Source organism: Gossypium hirsutum, chromosome A03 (genome assembly GCF_007990345.1).
Source record: "Gossypium hirsutum isolate 1008001.06 chromosome A03, Gossypium_hirsutum_v2.1, whole genome shotgun sequence".
In the NCBI taxonomy this organism is placed as follows: Eukaryota; Viridiplantae; Streptophyta; class Magnoliopsida; order Malvales; family Malvaceae; genus Gossypium; species Gossypium hirsutum.
This window is the reverse complement of record NC_053426.1, coordinates 80455259-80467524: the sequence shown is the minus strand read 5'-3', so window position 1 is coordinate 80467524 and position 12266 is coordinate 80455259. Positions and strand designations below refer to the sequence as shown.

General features: G+C 33.5%; 1 non-coding gene across 1 annotated transcript; it reads left to right on the top strand.

Annotated features, from left to right (window-relative positions):
- Nucleotides 1-11876: 11876 nt before the first annotated feature.
- Nucleotides 11877-11983, top strand: LOC121225654 (small nucleolar RNA R71). Its single transcript, XR_005923516.1, has one exon. It is a non-coding gene; the product is annotated as a small nucleolar RNA R71 (small nucleolar RNA).
- The last annotated feature ends 283 nt before the right edge of the window (nucleotides 11984-12266 follow it).

The window sequence follows — 12266 nt, the reverse complement described above, 5'->3', positions numbered from 1 at the left end:
GACTTAATTCATTTATTTTCATAGTCCATTTTAAAAATTTCCAGACAAGCTGGCTAACTGCGTCACTGTCACCTTAAAAATCATATCTTGAGTTCCAAAACTCAAAAACCAGTTTTGTAAATTTTACATGAAACTAGACTCATATATCCATCTACAAATTGTTTTCTAGAATTTTTGGTCAAGCCAATTAGTACAGTTTATTAGTTAAATTCTCCCCTGTTTCGGGGTTCGACTACTCTGACCTTCATGCATTACGACTTAGATATCTCCTTGTACAGGGCTTCAATACTTATTCCGTATGTTTTTAAAGAAACTAGACTCGAAAATGAATCTGTACATATAAAGCATGACTTCTAATTATCTCTGGTTAATTTATAGTGAATTTCCAAAGTAGGAATAGGGGATCCAGAAATCGCTCTGGCCCTGTTTCACGAAAACTTAACCATCTCACAAAATACGACTCATATGATCTTTTCGTTACTTTCATATGAAAATAGATTCATCAAGGTTCGATTACATAATTTATTCACTATTTAATTCCATTCCTACTATTTTTAGTGATTTTTAAAATCCACACCACTGCTGCTGTTAGCATCTATTTTTAAGGTAAACTTTACCTATTTCATGGTTTTCCATGAATCAACTAGAATTTGTCATACAAAGCACCAAAATGACCATGATTAACCATTCCTATGGCTAATCGTTACCAAACAATTCCATACCTCTCAATGAACAACATACAAAACGATTATAATGCTATGCTCAAAGTATATATAAGCCATTTTCGCATGGCTATCCAAATTTATACAAACCAAAGGGTACATGACCAACAACAAAAAGGGTAGTCCTATACATGCCATTTTTAGAGTTCAACCAAAAGTGTACCAAAAGGGATTTGATAGTGTGGACGAATTCGACTTCGACAATCCCGAGTCTGATAGCTGACGAACCAAAATCTATAAAACAGAGATTCAAAGAACGGAGTAAGCATTTAATGCTTAGTAAGTTTTGAGCAATGAAATTAGGCACAACTGAAGTATAGCATTCATATAACTAAACGGATAATTTCATATACACATATTCTCAAAAATCAGTCCTACTTCACATTTCCAACCCTTATATTCACACATAAGGGATCAACTTAACCAAAGGCCGGAAGCTCATTAATTGTCTGAGCGAATAATATTTAAAAGGAATCAACTACTCCAATGCATATACGAAACGTACCTCATCGTTGGGATTTTACGAGCGTATTAATTGAAATTATTACAGCAAGATCGCTCATTCCCAAACCAAGTACCTTCAGAATTTAGTCGGATATAGCTACTTGCTCAAATGCCTTCGGGACTTAGCCCGGTTATAGTAACTCGTACAAATGCCTTCGGGACTTAGCCCGGTTATAGTAACTCGCACAAATGCCTTCGGGACTTAGCCCGGTTATAGTAACTCGTACAAATGCCTTCGGGACTTAGCCCGGATATAGTAACTCGCACAAATGCCTTCGGGCTTAGCCCGGAATTAGTCACTAGCACAAATGCCTTCGGGACTTAGCCCGGTTATCATCCGAATATCCATGCACATATCAATAAATCATGACACATCTATATTTCATTTTCATAACTAGAATTCAAACACAAGTCACTTATCAAGCATTATCATTCTCGGCTCAATAGTTACATACAAAGAGCATGATTTTGATTTACTTAAAACATGATCTAATCGAATCATAATCTAAGATCCATTACTCAAAAACTTACCTCGGATGTTGTCGAACGATTTCGGCGGCTATTCGATCACTTTTTCCTTTCCCTTATCCAACTTTGGTCCTCTAAGCTCTTGAGCTAATTCAAACAAATTTAACTTATTAAAGTCTCATTATGCTAGCTTATGGCCGAATATGACAAGGAGTTTGATAGGTCATATGGCCACCTTTAGCTCAAATACAAAATGGTCATACGCATTTTTAATCACATTGAGCAATTTAATACAATTAATCTAACATTTCCTCATGTGCACCTTTATGACCGAATACACACATTATTAACCTAATATCAATTAACTAAGCACTTTAACAAATTCTCCTTGAGCCGATTATCTAAGTCAAGATAGATTCATCATTATGCTCGCCTATAACCGAATACATGCAACACCAATCTATCTCATGTGGCCGAATATGCATGTCTATGTTAAGGCCAATTATATGCTTAATACTTCCTACAAATATGGTTACTTGTATTGACTACATACCATTTTGTTTCAAGTTCAAAACTCGGCTAATACACATATATACGCTAGTAATCAAATACTAACATTTGCACTTCACCTTACTACCATTTTTCATCCAAATAACATGAATCAACAACCATATTTCTCTTCTACTTCCTACCATGGCCGAATGCATCAAGACACCATGCCATTTCAATTTTGGTCATGGGTTAAACAAAGAACTTAATGTCTAAGTCAAAAATGCTAAAAAGAAAATCCAAGAGTCATCAATCCACCATCACATGTATCATTACAAAGCTTCACATTTAGCATGCAAATGACATCAACACAAATCCACCTTAGCCGAAACTTAACTCATCTTCATGCCTCATCACAACAACATCAAACACCATCCAAGAAGACAACACCCATGGCCGAATATCATCTCCATCACATAGCAAATATTTAAACCATGGGCTAGGTAGAACTCAAGCTAACAACTAAAAACTTGCATGAATCTCATGGAACAACATCAAACATACCTCCTCCTAAACACCAACCAACCGAACATGAAGCAAGAAAATCCTCTTCTTCTTCCTTCCTCAAGTCACGGCAATGGAGGAGTAGCCTAGCTCATTTTTTTTTCTTTTTCTCTTTCTCCTCCTACTAACCACTATTATTTTATTACCCATGCTCCTTATTTTATCATTCCTCCCATAAAACACTAACATAACATGTTTATGACATGTTTTACCCATCACATTTTGTCCACCCTCATTGTCATGGCCGGCCAGTACCAATTAAGTGGGGAAATTGACATGCAAGTCCACCCTTTTTAATTACATGCACTAATAGATCCTTATAGATAAACCTATCACATTTCACAAGTGTCACACATAAGTCCTATTAACTAAATTCGCATGCAATTAACTAAATCGAAGCTTAAAACTTTCACACATTCATATTCACATATTTTAGACAATAATTATCATATTCAAATAATTTGGTGACTCGGTTTAGCGGTCCCGAAACCGCTTTTCGACTAGGGTCACTTTAGGGCTGTCACAAAGACCCTGTCTGGGACAGTGGCATCGACAAGAGATTACATGTAAGACCATGTCTGGGATGTTGGCATTGTACGATATATGTGTAATTATCCGAGTGTCCTATCTAATTCTGAATGGTTCATCGGGCATGGATAATTGTGAATAAATACGAAAAATGAGCTGAAAAATCAGGTATGTAATAATTTGTTATCTATGGAAACAAGGTAAGTAAGCTAATTTATGTATGTTACAAGTGGTGTATGAATTTAATAAGGAATATGTACGAATATGATATGTGATCTTGGCTTGGAAGGTGAGTAACTTAAGTTTTATTAAAGAGATTTTTAACAATGTGTATATACATATGTGTGATTGTGTATAATTGGCTACATAGGAAATATATGTGTAAAATGTCATATTATGGTTCTTGAGTTGATTCAAATGTATAAATATATGTTTGAATGTGTATTGACATTGTGGCTTGAAAGTTGAATAACTTTTGATTAAATAGTTTAGGTGAACATTCGGCCTAGGTAATTATGGTGCATAAAATGTATTATTTTATCTCCTTTGTAGATTTAAGATTAAGTATTGGTAATGATATTATAATTCGGCAAGCTTAATCAATTTGAATATGTTATCAAGATGTTTATGTGCTTATGACTTACTAAGCTGTGGTAGCTTACTCTGTGATCATGTTACTCTGTTTAATAGATTTTGAAGTCAAGCTACAAGCTCGAGGACTGTCAGCTAAGCTCATCACACTATCTACTATTTTGGTACCTATTAGTAAACTTAAATTATGGCATGTATAGACAGGAATTTACCTTTGAAATGATGAATGTTGGTTATGTATATAGTCCATGCAAAAATGGCTAAACTTTTATTTTTGAATTAGGTCATGGTGAGTACGAGTTATGTTTTTTTTAGTTTTATAGTTATGTGCTGCGAAGGTATAATATTCGTGACAGGTACTAAATGCTTTGAAAATGATTTGCTTAAAATGATTAAGTTTGGTCTTATGTATTCTTGACTAGATTGTTAAATGAGATTCATTGTTGGTAAACTACTAATGGAAGCTTAGATGTGCATGTGGTGTTAGGTAGTAAATTTGGCTATAAAAGAATAAAAGCATTATATGTATTTATTGAAATTGATAATTGGTATTAGAGATATGAAATGCGAAATAGTTAACTGTGATGGATAAATGTTTATTAGTTTGATTGATTCGGTTGTAAAGTGATATATGTTGCATGTGTTTCATGAATATTTGGTCGGTTGTTTAATATGCATTCAATGCTAAGTGTGACCATTATTTAAGGATAAGTTAAGTATTATGTACATATGCATTATTTACATGTTCGGCCATGATATAATGTACTAAATATACATATGTGATTATATATTAATTTATGTAATAGGATTGTACATTTAAACGTGTTTACCAAGAGTTTTCTTTTAAAGTTAGGTCATGTATGACATTATGGGGACAATAATTTGAGATGTCCGAATGATGTCTTTTACTTAGTTATTTAATATGAAATTTTAAGCAGACTAATTTGCATATATGATAAGTGTACTTCTTGTTGGTATGCGCATGAAATGGTTAAAATTTACTAAGGCTAACTGGTGTAATTTAATGACTGAAGTAGTTATGTACAGACTTTAATAACTAATGTTTTAAATGATTTATATGGGAATGTATGAACAATATATATCGCTTGGTTGTATCAGTTTGTAGTAAGGTGTAAAGTATGAAATTTCAAATTAATTATTACTTAAGCCGTATATGTGGTAATTAAGATGTGCATTATGATTCATTAAATTGTAAGAATGTGTGTATGATTTTGGTGGCTATGTGTATAATAACATGAGTAGGAATGGAAGCATGATTAACCATGTTGGTAATAGATATTACTGTACAATTAAATGCATTATATACTGTTAATAACAAGTTGAGATTTGTTGTTACCTATATGTGAAAGGTGTAACTTGTTGTTTGTTCTGAAATGCGAATTGATTATATTTTATTTTTAAATGAGTCAGACTTGATTAATTATAAATGTTTTAAAATTGTGTTTTTGATTGGTAATGCCTTGTATCGCTAATCTGGCGATGGATATGGGTTAGGGGTGTTACAATGCTGTTGTGAACTGCAAGAGGAAGACCATTGATCTACGGAGCCAGAATGATTTGAATCTAGTGATTTGAATGGTCTACCAGCAGTGATTTCTTCGATGCTAGCTCAAAAATATGTGAGGAAAGGTTGTGAATTATTTTACTTATATGCTTGATAGTAAAGTGGCCGAAAGAAACATTGAACCAGTACCAGTTGCATGTGAGTATCTGGATGTGTTTCTTGAAGAATTACAGGGTTTGCCACCTCTTCGAGAAGTAAAGTTTGGTATTGAGTTAATGCCTAGGATGACTTCGATATCCATAGCTCCGTACAGAATGGCACCTACTAAATTAAAAGAATTGAAATCTTAGTTGCAAGAGTTGACAGATAGAGGTTTCGTGCGATCTAGTTTCTCACCTTGGTGTGCGCCAGTGTTATTTGTGAAAAAGAAAGACGGAACTATGAGAATCTGCATTGATTATAGGCAACTCAATAAGGTGACTATAAAGAATAAATACCCGTTGGCACAGATCGATGATTTGTTTGATCAACTGAAAGGGGCTATAGTGTTTTCGAAGATAGATTTGAGATCAGGCTACTATCAGTTGCGAGTTAAGATTCTTATGTGCCAAAGACTACTTTTCGAACGAGGTACAGACACTATGAGTTTTTGGTTATGCCTTTCGGACTTACTAATGCACCTGCTATTTTTATGGACTTGATGAATTGGATCTTCAGACAGTATCTGGATCGGTTTGTAGTTGTGTTAATAGATGACATTTTGATCTACTCCCGGGATGAAACTAAACATGCCGAACATCTGAGACTTGTGTTGCAGACTTTGTGAGATAAACAGTTGTATGCAAAGTTCAGTAAATGTGAGTTCTGGTTAAGCGAAGTTAGTTTTCTAGGCCATGTTGTATCAGCATCAGGTATTCGGATTGATTCGAGTAAAATTTCAGCTATACTTGATTGGAAACCTCCGAAGAATGTTTCTGAAGTTTGAAGTTTTCTATGACTTGCTGGTTATTTTAGACGATTTATGAAAGGTTTCTCTATGATCATAACTCGATGAAAAAGCTATTGTAGAAAGATGTTAAGTTCGAGTGGTTAGAAAAGTGTCAGAAAAGCTTTGGTTAGTTGAAAGCCCCTTTGACCGAAGCTCTAGTACTAGTTCAGCCAGAATCGAGTAAAGAATTTATTATCTATAGTGATGCATCTTTAAATGGTTTGGGTTGTGTTTTAATGTAGGAAGGCAAAGTTATAGCTTATGCCTCAAGATAGTTAAAGACACATGAAAAGAACTATCTGACACACGACCTAGAATTAGCAGCTATCGTGTTTGTATTGAAGATATGGCACCACTATCTGTTCGATGAAAAATGTCATGTTTATTCTTATAAAAAAAGCCTGAAATACTTGATGACTCAGAAAGATCTGAATTTGAGACAACGTCGATGGTTAGAGTTGTTAAAAGACAACGAGCTTGTGATTGACTATCACCCAGGAAAAGCTAATGTTGTTGCTGAAGCTCTAAGCCAAAAATCACTATTTTCTTTGCGTGCGATGAATGCGCATATGGTTACATCTGATGATGGTTCTATAATAGTTGAATTAAAGGAAATACCATTATTTGTTCAACAAATTTGTGATGCCCATAATGTTGATAATGAGTTGATAGAAAAACGAGCTCAATGTGATTCAAATGTTGATTTAGAGTTTCGAGTTAACGCTGATGACTGTTTGAGATTTAGAAATCGAATATGTGTTTCGAGGAATTTAAAGTTGATTCAGATGATTTTGAATGAAGCTCACAAAAGTCGGTTATTTGTTCACCCAAGTAGTACGAAGATGTATAACGATCTGAAACAGCTTTACTGGTGGCATGGTATGAAACAAGACATTTCTGACTTTGTTTCAAAATGTTTAATCCGTTAACAAGTAAAAGTTGAGCATCAAGTACCTTTTTGAATTTCTTCAGCCGATCATGATACCTGAGTGGAAATAGGACAGAGTCACGATGGATTTTGTATCTGGATTACCGTTAACACCGAGAAAGAAAAATGCAATCTGGGTTATTATGGATAGAATGACTAAGTCAGCTCATTTTGTTCTAATTCGTACAGATTACTCACTTGATAAGCTAGCTGAATTGTATGTTTCTCAGATTGTAAGATTACACGGGGTACCTATTTCTATTGTTTTTAACAGAGATCTGAGGTTTACATCACGGTTTTGGAAGAGACTGCAAGATGCACTAGGTACAAAATTACATTTCAGCACTGCTTTCCATCCGCAGACAGATGGTCAATCCGAGCTAATCATTCAGATACTTGAGGATATGTTGCGATGTTGCATTCTCGAGCTTATAGGTACATGGGAATGATACCTACCTCTGATTGAATTTTCATATAATAATAGCTTTTAGTCAAGTATCAAAATGGCACCTTTTGAGGCTTTGTACAGTTGTAAATGTCGTACACCATTGTATTGGACTGAGCTCAACAAAAATTAGATACACGGGGACAATTTAATCAGAGAAACTGAACAGAAAGTGAAAGTGATTCATGAAATTCTGAAAGCAGCATCAGATCATCAGAAATCATATGCGGACTTGAAATGAAAAGATATAGAGTTTCAGATCAGAGATAAAGTCTTTTTGAAAGTCTAATCATGGAAGAAAGTACTCAGATTCAGTCGTAAAGGAAAATTGAGTCCGAGGGTTATTGGACCGTATGAGATTATAGAACGCATCGGGCCAGTTGCTTACAGACTATTGTTGCCACCTGAGCTAGAAAAGATTCACAATGTATTCCATGTTTTGATGCTTAGTAGATATCGATCTGATCCTTCACATGTGATTAGTCCGTTTGAGATTGAGATCAAGCCCGATATGACGTACGAGGGAGAACCAATTCGTATTCTGACTCGCGAGATTAAAGAGTTATGAAATAAGAAGATTCAGCTAGTTAAAGTACTGTGGCATAAACACAGAGTTGGGGAAGCAACATGGGAGCCAGAGGATGCAATGAGAGAACATTATCCGAACCTATTTACCGGTAAGATTTCTGGGGACGAAAATCCCTAAGGGGGAAAGTTGTAACAGCCCGATTTAGACCCTAATCGAAATGGTGGTTTCGGGACCATGAATTCCAGTCAGAAAAATATTTAAAAATTATTTTTTGTGTTTATTTTGTGTGAATTTATATCTGTGAAATTTTTGTGATTTAATTTTGCCGTTTGAGTGTCAGATTAAATAAAAGGACTTAATCGCATAAAATAAAAATTTGGTGGTTAAATTTGGAAGTGCTTAATTGTTGTTGTCTTTATAAGTGGAGGCATTTATTATGTAAATAGGCTATTAGTAATATAGGTGGACGGCTAAGGACATGTAAATGTGATCATATAATGTTTTTAACTAAGGTTAATATAGTAAATTAATAAAATAAGTTAATATAATATAAACATATCCTAAACAAAGCCATATATGTGTTATTTTCATGTTCTTACCGAAATAAGAAAGAAAAATAAAAGAAACTAGGGTTCGGCCATTTCTCAACTTGATTTAAGGTAAGTTCTAGCTCAGTTTTTGATAATTTTTACGTTTTTGAGATTGTTGCTTCGAGTACTACAAAACGCATGCTTATATTTTTTATTTTGGTGAATATTTTGAGTTATGCCATTGTTGAGAGCTTGTGATTTTTGTTGTTTGATGATGAAATATGAAAGATATGTTTTAGATTAACATGTCTTGTATTGGAGTTTTTGATGATTTTGTGTAATTAGAACTAAATTGCAAAAATAATAATTTGAGGGAATAAAATGTGAAATAAATGAAATATATGGACTTGTATGAGTATGGGTAAATTTTGGCCCGACATGGGTATATTGAAATTTTGTATATTTTGTGTTTTTTGCAACAGGGACTAAAATGTAAAAAGTGTAAATGTCAGGGTAAAATGGTAATTTGCCAATTTATGTGTTTTTGGACTAAATTGAGTGAAAATATGTTTGAATGAGCTTAATTTGAATATGTTTAGATCAAGAACTAAAGAAATCGGATTTGGATCTGGGGAAAACGAAAGTTGTCTACTAGCTGCCCTATTCCATTTTGTATCGTCCGAGGTAAGTTTATAAGCAAATAGACATACTTCATTTTAATTAAATGCTTTGTATACATGCTGAAATGAAATGTATGAATTTAAATAAGCATATGACTTAAAATAAGCTATAGTTGAATGTGAATAAGCTTGGCTACTATATTTCCAAATTCGTTTCGACCGAGTTACAACATTCGAAAGCCCCGTATGAACCCTAGGAATAGTTAGGATACATATGTCATGACATAGGATTCCAATATATGTGTGGGAGTAAGACCATGGCATCGATATGTGATTATGATATATGTGTGCGAGTAAGACCCTATTTGGGACAGTGACATCGATATGTAAGACCACATCTGGGACGTTGGCATTGTATGATATATGTGATTATTCGAGTGTCCTATCCAATTCCAATTGGTTCATCGGGCAAGGATAAGTTATGTTCGAATAAGTAAAATGAGCTAAATGGCCAAGTATGAATTACTTGTTACCTATGTGAGATAAGGTAAGTAAGGACTTTGAATATTTGTTTAAAATCATGTACGAGAGAAATGAAAAATATATGTGAGATTGGTATATGTATTCGGCCTTGTGACTAAATAATTTGAATATCATTGAAATGATTCTTAACTATGTACATATGTGTGACCATGTATATTTCGGCCACATAGGTAATATACATATGTGGTGTTGTATATGATCTTGTGTATTTGCCAAATAAGTGATGTATGTATATGAAGTTAAATCTTGTACTGTGAGCTTGTGTAAACGACTGGAAGTGTATTTGAATGTATAATGATATTTGGCTTTGAAAGTTGAGAGGAAATTTGCAAAATTTAGCCTTATAAGTATTCAGCCAAAGTGATAGTTATGTTTTAAAAAAACAATGTGTGGTTTATGGAATGTATAAGTTGAGATGAAATGTGGAATTGATAATGTAAATTGGTTTAATTTAAATTTAATGAGTTGCTATATTATTGGGATATTATTTGCTTTTGACTTACTAAGCTATAAAAGCTTACTCTGTGTGTTCATATTTCTTTGTTTGATAGATTTCTGGAGTCAAGCTACGAGCTCAGGGACTGTCAGCAAAGTTCATCACAATATCAACTATTTTGGTACCTTTATAAGTTAAACTTGAATTATGGCATGTATAGGCTGAAATGTGTTTTGAAAAGTAGAACTTTGGTTTGTATAATTTATGCCATACGAAAATGGCTAATCTTTTATATTGAGTTCAGTTATGCTTGGTTGTGGCTTAAATTTATTTTTGGCTATAATGTTAAGTGCTATGAAGGAATGATGTTCATGATAGGTGTTTTATGTTTTGAAAATGGTTAATGATTTGGATAAATAAATGGCTAATTCTTTTAAGGTATACATAGAGTGAGGTATATGCGAATGTGGTGGTGGTAATTAGATAATGTATGGTATGTAATTTGGCACTACAGGTTGTTGGCTAAGTTCAGACATAATGTAAGCTTGTTAAAATATGGTTACTGCATGGTATGATATACTCAAGTTTTAATTATATGTCTAATTATGATTAATGTCTTATTCATGTGATGTATAAATTGTATTATGAGTTGGTCTAAAAATTTATAATAATGTAATATAAATTCGTTCATAAGATAAAAATATGTAAGTTGGTTATGACTAACTTGTGATTTGGAAAATGCTTTTATAAATATTAATGCATGTGATGAATGGACTTGATATGTATCTCACCTTAAGGTATATTGTGTAATAAATAGATAATATGCAAGATTGTGCTTTTCTAGGCAAAGTTTAGATGACTGAATTGGTGGTAAGTAGATTAGTTATAACCGAAATTTTGGCAAGTGAAATGTGTAATTTTTGAGTCGTTACTTTAGAGTTAAATGGTTAACTAAAAATAAATAATTGAGTATGATTTCAGTTCATGAGTCAAGCTTGGTAAATTTTGTTATTAATGTTTGGTTATAATTCTTGTTTATATGGTTAAAATGTGTTTAACACTTATTTGTTTAATGAAACATATTTGATTATTTGTGAGGATATGAATAACATGTATGCTGATAATTAAAATGCCATGAGTTAGATTCTACTTAACTTAGTTTGTACATATTTCATAATATGTCTTAAAATGTTTGATGTCTATTAGATAAATAAATTTGATTCGTATTTGTATTTTATGAAATGATAGAATTTCGATTAATATTTAACTGGACATTCGTATGTACATTTAAATATGATGTGTGAGAATATTCAAAGTTGTGCTTTTGTCTGGTAATGCCTCCGGACCCTAAATTGGTGACGAATATGGGTTAAGGGTGTTACACTCCATTTGCCGAAGCATCCACCATCATTCTAGTATGAATATTGAAACCAATATAGAAAGTATCCATTTGAACGCAATAAGGAATGCCATGATGAGGGCACTTTTGTAATAACTCCTTGAACCGCTCCCACACTTCATATAAAGATTCTTCATCAAGTTGTTGAAATGAAGTGATTTCATTTTGGATCTTGGCGGTTAAAGATGAAAGGAAATATTTCACTAAGAAATGTTCAACCAACTCTTGCCATGTAGTTATCAAACCGGACGGTCAGGAGTTCAACCACGCTCATGCTCTATCTTTTAAGGAGTATGGAAATAATCTCAATTTGAAGGCGTCCTCGGTCACCCCAACTAGTTTAAATGATCACTCACTTCCATGAATAGACAAAGATGAAGATGTGGATCTTTAGTAGGAATCCCACTAAATTGATCCATATTTTGCAACATTTGGAACATGACTGGCTTCAATTTGA